Here is a 9,235-nt window from a genome sequence, read left to right as displayed (position 1 = left end):
CCTCAGGGTATTTGTAATGAATGTCATTGTTTTCCTGTTTCATTTTTACCTCATTTTCTGTCTGGTTTTCGTCTGTGTGTCAGGTTTTTAGGGCCGGTTTCTTGGACACCAACCTCAGCGGGTCAGTCACAACCGGATGCATCCGGTTTTCAGGGGAACTGGAAAGAGAGCCTTCTGCTTTTGGACGTTAACAAGGCGACACCCCATCTTAACAACTCCTCCACATTTACTGAATTGGTTGAACAGTGCAGAAGAGAACCTCCCCCCGTCAGCACAAGAAAGAAAGAAACCCCGCTCAGGTGCTTATTTTACGCCTGTTAAGTTACTTGGGCACAGATGAAGCTTTGTCCTGAATTGGTGAAAGGGATGTTATGGGATCCTGAAAAGAATGTTCAGTGAAGATTGGCCATTGGAAGGGATTCTTTGTACAGGACTAGGCTTAATCTTTGTCCGGGAAACCAGTCCTTAATGTCTGTCCTAAACCAAAGCTCACCCAACATTGAATGTTCAAAAGAATGTAAAAATATATATATTGCGTTATGATACATTTTCTTCTATATTTAAGTAGATTTTTTTTCTTCCACTGGAGCAGAGGGTGTGCAGTTGGTCACCCCTCGTTGCTGATTGTCTACCTCAGTTACTCTGACTGTCTATAGAACTCCTGCAGGATATCAATGCAGGTAAGACGACGACATGGCTTTTAAATGTATTCAACCTCATTCCCTGAGTTAGGGAAAATAATACTGCACATATATACTCTTAAAATGAGGTACAGTGCCTTGCAAAAGTATTCATCCCCCCTTAGCATTTTTCCTATTGTTGCATTACAACCTGTAATTTAAATAGATTTTTATTTGGATTTCATGTAATGGACATACACAAAATAGTCAAAATTGGTGAAATGAAATGGAAAAAAATAACTGATTTCAAAAAATTCTAAACAAATTAATAACGGAAAAGAGGTGCGTGCAGATGTATTCACCCCCTTTGCTATGAAGCCCCTAAATAAGATCTGGTGCAACCAATTACCTTCAGAAGTCACATAATTAGTTAAATAAAGTCCACCTGTGTGCAATCTAAGTGTCACATGATCTGTCACATGATCTCAGTATATATACACCTGTTCTGAAAGGCCCCAGAGTCTGCAACACCACTAAGCAAGGGGCACCACCAAGCAAGCGGCACCATGAAGACCAAGGAGCTCTCCAAACAGGTCAGGGACAAAGTTGTGGAGAAGTACAGATCAGGGTTGGGTTATAAAGAAATATCTGAAACTTTGAACATCCCACGGAGCACCATTAAATCCATTATTAAAAAATTGAAAGAATATGGCACCACAAAAAACCTGCCAAAACTCATGGACCAGGCAAGGAGGGCATTAATCAGAGAGACAACAAAGAGACCAAAGAAAGATAACCCTGAAGGAGCTGCAAAGCTCCACAGCGGAGATTGGAGTATCTGTCCATAGGACCACTTTAAGCCGTACACTCCACAGAGCTGGGCTTTACGGAAGAGTGGCCAGAAAAAAGCCATTGCTTAAAGAAAAAAATTATCAAACACGTTTGGTGTTCGCCAAAATGCATGTGGGAGACTCCCCAAACATACAGTGGGGAAAAAAAGTATTTAGTCAGCCACCAATTGTGCAAGTTCTCCCACTTAAAAAGATGAGAGAGGCCTGTCATTTTCATCATAGGTACACGCCAACTATGACAGACAAATTGTGGAAAAAAAATCCAGAAAATCACATTGTAGGATTTTTAATGAATTTATTTGCAAATTAGGGTGGAAAATAAGTATTTGGTCACCTACAAAGAAGCAAGATTTCTGGCTCTCACAGACCTGTAACTTCTTCTTTAAGAGGCTCCTCTGTCCTCCACTCGTTACCTGTATTAATGGCACCTGTTTGAACTTGTTATCAGTATAAAAGACACCTGTCCACAACCTCAAACAGTCACACTCCAAACTCCACTATGGCCAAGACCAAAGAGCTGTCAAAGGACACCAGAAACAAAATTGTAGACCTGCACCAGGCTGGGAAGACTGAATCTGCAATAGGTAAGCAGCTTGGTTTGAAGAAATCAACTGTGGGAGCAATTATTAGGAAATGGAAGACATACAAGACCACTGATAATCTCCCTCGATCTGGGGCTCCACGCAAGATCTCACCCCGTGGGGTCAAAATGATCACAAGAACGGTGAGCAAAAATCCCAGAACCACACGGTGGGACCTAGTGAATGACCTGCAGAGAGCTGGGACCAAAGTAACAAAGCCTACCATCAGTAACACACTACGCCGCCAGGGACTCAAATCCTGCAGTGCAAGACATGTCCCCCTGCTTAAGCCAGTACATGTCCAGGCCCGTCTGAAGTTTGCTAGAGTGCATTTGGATGATCCAGAAGAGGATTGGGAGAATGTCATATGGTCAGATGAAACCAAAATATAACTTTTTGGTAAAAACTCAACTCGTCGTGTTTGGAGGACAAAGAATGCTGAGTTGCATCCAAAGAACACCATACTTACTGTGAAGCATGGGGGTGGAAACATCATGCTTTGGGGCTGTTTTTCTGCAAAGGGACCAGGACGACTGATCCGTGTAAAGGAAAGAATGAATGGGGCCATGTATCGTGAGATTTTGAGTGAAAACCTCCTTCCATCAGCAAGGGCATTGAAGATGAAACGTGGCTGGGTCTTTCAGCATGACAATGATCCCAAACACACCACCCGGGCAACGAAGGAGTGGCTTCGTAATAAGCATTTCAAGGTCCTGGAGTGGCCTAGCCAGTCTCCAGATCTCAACCCCATAGAAAATCTTTGGAGGGAGATGAAAGTCTGTGTTGCCCAGCGACAGCCCCAAAACATCACTGCTCTAGAGTAGATCTGCATGGAGGAATGGGCCAAAATACCAGCAACAGTGTGTGAAAACCTTGTGAAGACTTACAGAAAACGTTTGACCTGTGTCATTGCCAACAAAGGGTATATAACAAAGTATTGAGAAACTTTTGTTATTGACCAAATACTTATTTTCCACCATAATTTGCAAATAAATTCATTAAAAATCCTACAATGTGATTTTCTGGATTTTTTTTTCTCATTTTGTCTGTCATAGTTGATGTGTACCTATGATGAAAATTACAGGCCTCTCTCATCTTTTTAAGTGGGAGAACATGCACAATTGGTGGCTGACTAAATACATTTTTTCCCCACTGTATGGAAGAAGGTACTCTGGTCAGATGAGACTAAAATTGAGCTTTTTGGCCATCAAGGAAAACGCTATGTCTGGCGCAAACCCAACACCTCTCATCACCCCGAGAACACCATCCCAACAGTGAAGCATGGTGGTGGCAGCATCATGCTGTGGGGATGTTTTTCATCGGTAGGGACTGGGAAACTGGTCAGAATTGAAGGAATGATGGATGGCGATAAATACAGGGAAATTCTTGAGACTTTCAGTCTTCCAGAGATTTGAGAACGGGACGGAGGTTCACCTTCCAGCAGGACAATGACCCTAAGCATACTGCTAAAGCAACACTCGAGTGGTTTAAGGGGAAACATTTAAATGTCTTGGAATGGCCTAGTCAAAGCCCAGACCTCAATCCAATTGAGAATCTGTGGTATGACTTAAAGATTGCTGTACACCAGCGGAACCCATCCAACTTGAAGGAGCTGGAGCAGTTTTGCCTTGAAGAATGGGCCAAAATCCCAGTGGCTAGATGTGCCAAGCTTATAGAGACATACCCCAAGAGACTTGCAGCTGTAATTGTTGCAAAAGGTGGCTCTACAAAGTATTGACTTTGTGGGGGTGAATAGTTATGCACGCTCAAGTTTTCTATTTTGCATCTTCAAAGTGGTAGGTATGTTGTGTAAATCAAATGATACAAACTCCCAAAAAATCAATTTTAATTCCAGGTTCTAAGGCAACAAAATAGGAAAAATGCCAAGGGGGGTGAATACTTTCGCAAGCCACTGTAGTACTATATACAGTACTGCACAATATATTGTTAAAATGAGGTAGTAAGATTTGTAAAAATTCCTTTTGAATTATTTGATGTTTTTATAAGGTTGGAAAAGCTTTACGTTTTTAATGATCCCTTCAGTATAGTTCAAATATGGAAGTGCATTAGACACTGTATCGTCAGTCTCCATTTGAGTAAAATCAAAGTAACTAAAAAGAAACGTTGAACTGGCATTTCCAGTGCACCGGACCTTAAAAGCTTTAAAATGGCCTTATTACATGGAAAAGGGCTTTGCAGATGATCGTAGATATAGAGATCCAACGACAGAAAAGGTATCCAAAGAAAGAGTTGGAACAAACGACACAACAGCCGTACAGTATTGTGAGTGTATGCCAAATCATTTTGCTGCCGTATCAACTATGTATATTTCTCTTTGAATTATCGAGTTGAATGCAATTCTTATTGTACATTTCAAGACAAGTTTTATATCTGGTTGAAAGCTTTAGCGCTCTGTCTTTCAGACAAGTGTTCTCCATTTGCCTTCTATGTGGATCATTGATGCTAAACGTAGCGCTGACACAGATGTGCTATTAGATGCCAAAGAGTTGTCTACTTCCTCAGACGGGAGGACTGATGTGGGATTCAGATAGATCAGATGGGAGGACTGATGGGGTCCTCCAGATAGATCCTTGGAATTATGTCATACGAGATACCAGGGTTGGGGCTAGTTCCATTTCAATTCAGTCAGTTCTGGGTGTAAACTGAAATTCCAATGCTTTTCAACAGTGATATTTGGGAATTTGGAATTTCAGTTAACATCCAGAATTGGCTGAATTGGAATGGAATTAAGCCCAACCCCGACAGGAGCTTTTCTGACACCTCACCAAAGAATCCAGTCAGTGTATTGACAGCGATAGTGGATGGATGATGATGGATGTTGCTTTATTAATGATCTCATTTTTGATAAATGGGATTTACATCCATCAAGCAGATATCACCTGTGGTCACAATTCACATGAATACAAGTTTTATGAATGTTGTATGATGGAGAAATTTGTATCCAATATATTTCTAGCCTGGTGTCAGATCTGTTTGTGCCACACATGACAATGACCATATGAGCCGGTAACACAGTACATACAGATCTGGGACCAAGCTACTCCTATATAGCACACCCCAGTTTGACAATATGACAAGATTCTGACTATCAAATCAATAACCCCTATGTGTGAAGAGCAACATAATCAAGTTTTATATCTTTGAAAAGCAAACAATATTGACCAAAGAAGAATTTAAAGTCAATGTTGTTTAATAATTAGTTATTTGGTTTGACATTTCTTTACATAACAGTATTTGCATAATGTGTTTCTAGGATTTTGATTCACTAGAAAAGGGCATTTTATAGTCGATTCATTGTGATGCCAAGTTCCGTTTTTGTTTTGAGCAGCTTGAGAGGTCAAAGAGTATTCAGTTGTCAGTTGGATCGTGTTCATAAGATTTCACCTGAAAGATGTTAAAAGTTTACTTTGGGACTTTTAAAAAATGTTATGGTTTTGTTTCTTTTAGGAGAATTTTGTCTCGTGTTAAAGCATATTTTTCTTAGGCCGTGTCTACACTTGACACTTGCATGCGACTTCTGCTATCAGAATACGAAGATCGCATTGAAAAGACGGGTCTAGACACACAAAAGTCGCTTTGTGGTCTGACTGTGTTCAGATCTAGCTGACCACTTCAGGAGGTGGTCAGGGCTGCATTGTGTGCGGATTTCTACTCAGTCTGGACGCAATCAGGCTACCGAATGCGCATTAAAGTGGGCGACGTCATCAGCACTCCTCCCATAAGTCTCCTGAAAACGTGTGTTTTGAGACTTAGAGGCACCTTTTCATTATAACGTTGGAGGAAATACGTTCCTAGCGTGTGAGGAACGTGTTTTCTGGCCTGAGAAATTCTAGCCAACAAGCTAATATTTAGAAAAAAAACGATTTTTTTGTTTGGCTAGAGTTATGCAAACCCTTTTGCAGTCCCTTTAGCGTTGCTTGCTAACTCGCTGGCTAGCTACAGAGGTTAGCTGGCTAGTTAGCAACAGTAGTTAGGTACTGCCATCAGTTGTTGTTGTTATTATCATATTTTGACTATTCCACCATTTGTAGAATGCATAATGGCATTTGAATATAGTGCGGGAAAAGTGAATGCAGACACACTGTGGACATGGTGGACACATTTTAAATGTAAGTGTAGATGCATGACGCGTTTCTGAATTCCATGATCAGAACTCTATGATCAGAATACTAAAGCTGCATGAACTGTCAAATCTAGACACAGCTTTAGATGGATATAAGAAAAGATTGGGCTATTTTCCCTCTGTCTGTGTTCTCAGAGCCTGTGTCAGTGACAGGTTAGTCAGCTAGGGGAGCCTGTTGCCATTGCCGGACACCATTCTGAATGTGTCCCTTATTGCTATTATTTAACGTATTTTTTTTGGGTTGTAATTTCCTGCTTTTGTAATGCATATTTACCATATCGTGTATTTCTTTCTCCCAAGTATTAAAACAAACAGTGTTTCTGTGTTACAAAGCACAAACCACATTATTTGATCCTCTCAAGATGGTCTCATCATTTGAATAAAAATGTTTCCTGAAAAAGTATTCCTGTGATATGTGGATGTAAGTCTGCCCAGCAAACCAAAAATGGTTCTGTGTGAAAATTCCCAGAACATGCGTTAGGTCGCAGCAAATGTTCTCATCTCAAAAACTGTCCAGTCGTGCTGAGGATTGTAGAATGTTTGTATAAACAATTTGCCTGATGTTGCAAGGACATTCCTAGAACACATTTTGTCTGTTCTTTTGAAGGTTACCAGAATGTTTCATTAGGTTGTGGGAACAGTCTGGTGGGAACATTGTGGGGAAATCACAAAATATATGTTCCTAAAACACAAACTGTCCAGTTGTTCAGATGATTCTACAATGTTAATCTTAGGGTAAAAAAAAACCATTCACCTGATGTTACAAGAACGTTCCCAGAACACATTTTGTCTGTTCTTTAAAGGTTCCCAGAATGTTTATTTAGGTTGTGGGAACATTTGGGGGATATGACAAGAGATAGGTTCCCAAAACACAAAATATGCTCAGTTGTGATGACATACATACAATGTTTAAGTTAGGTTGCACAGGACATTCCCCTAATGTTGCAAGAATGTTCTTGTGATATTCATGAAGGTTGCACAGAACATTCCCACAATGTTGCATAATGTTCCACAATTTCCAAATAAGTCAGTTTTTATGACGTTCATAGCCTTATGTTTTAGGTTTAACATAATATTCCATTGATGTTCATACACAACATAAACGCAACAATTTCAAAGATTTTACTGAGTTACAATTCATATACGGAAATCAATTGAAATAAATTCATTAGGCCATAATCTATACATTTCACATCCCTCGGAATACAGATATGCATCTGTTGATCACAGATACCTTAAAAAAAAGTAGGGGTGTGGATCAGAAAACCAGTCAGTATCTGGTGCAACCACCATTTGCCTCATGCAGCGCGACACATCTCCTTTGCATAGAGTTGATCAGGCTGTTGATTGGGGCCTGTGGAATGTTATCCCACTCCTCTTCAATGGCTGAGCGAAGTTGCTGTATATTGGCTGGAACAAGCTGTCGTACACGTCGATCCAGAGCATCCCAAACATGCTCACTAGGTGATATGTCTGGTGAGTATGCAGGCCATGGAAGAACTGGGGCATTTTCAGCTTAAAGGAATTGTGTACAGATCCTTGCGACATGGGGCTGTGCATTATCATGCTGAAATATGAGGTGATGGCGGCGGATGAATGGCACGACAATGGCCCTCAGGATCTCGTCACGGTATCGCTGTAGATTCAAATTGCCATCGATAAAATGCAATTGTGTTCGTTGTCTGTAGCTTATGCCTGCCCATACCATAACACCACCACCACCATGGGGCACTCTGTTCACAACATTGACATCAGCAAACCGCTCGCACACATAACACCATACACGCTGTCTTCCACTTGCCTGGTACAGTTGAAACCGGGAGTCATCCGTGAAGAGTACACTTCTCCAGCATGCCAGTGGCCATCGAAGGTGAGAATTTGCCCACTGAAGTCGGTTACGACCCCGAACTGCAGTCAGGTCAAGACCCTGGTGAGGACGACGAGCACCCAGATGAGCTTCCCTGAGACGGTTTCTGACAGTTCGTGCAGAAATTATTTGGTTGTGCAAACCCACAGTTTCATCAGCTGTGCGGGTGGCTGGTCTCAGATGATCCCGCAGGTGAAGAAGCTGGATGTGGAGGTCCTGGGCTGGCATGGTTACACATGGTCTGCGGTTGTGAGGCCGGTTGGACATACTGCCTAATTCTCTAAAACGACACTGAAGGCGGCTTATGGTAGACAAATTAACATTAAATTCTCTGGCAACAGCTCTGGTGGACATTGCTGCATTCAGCATGCCAATTGCACACAACCTCAAAACATCTGTGGCATTGTGTTGTGACAAAACGGCACATTTTAGAGGCCTTTTATTGTACCCACCACAAGGTGCACCTGTGTAATGATCATGCTCCCGAGTGGCGCAGCGGTCTAAGGCACTACATCTCAGTGCTTGAGGCGTCACTACAGACCCCCTGGTTCGATTCCAGGCTGTATCACAATCTGGCCGTGATTGGGAGTCCCATAGGGCGGCGCACAATTGGCCCAGTGTCGTCCGGGTTTGGCCGGTGTAGGCCGTCATTGTGAATAAGAATTTGTTCTTAACTGACTTGCCTAGTTAAATAAAAGTTTTTTAAAAAATCAGCTTCTTGATATGCCACACCTGTCAGGTGGATGGATTATCTTGGTAAAGGAAGAAATGCTCACTAACAGGGATGTAAACAAATTGGTGCACATAACCTTAGAGAAATAAGCTTTTTGTGCATATGGAACATTTCTGGGATCTTTAATTTCAACTCATTAAAATAATAATAATAATAATATGCCATTTAGCAGACGCTTTTATCCAAAGCGACTTACAGTCATGCGTGCATACATTTTTGTGTACGGGTGGTCCCGGGGATCGAACCCACTACCTTGGCGTTACAAGCGCCGTGCTCTACCAGCTGAACTACAGAGGACCATTAAACATTGAACCAACACCGTTACATGTTCCGTTTATATTTTTGTTCAGTATACATTTCACTTTGTTTTGGGGTGGCAGGTAGCTTAGTGGTTAAGAGCGTTGTGCCAGTAACCGAAAGGTCGCTGGTTCTAATCCCC

The sequence above is a fragment of the Coregonus clupeaformis genome, chromosome 6 (assembly GCF_020615455.1).
Source record: "Coregonus clupeaformis isolate EN_2021a chromosome 6, ASM2061545v1, whole genome shotgun sequence".
Lineage (NCBI taxonomy): Eukaryota > Metazoa > Chordata > Actinopteri > Salmoniformes > Salmonidae > Coregonus > Coregonus clupeaformis.
Note: the sequence above shows the minus strand (reverse complement) of the source record.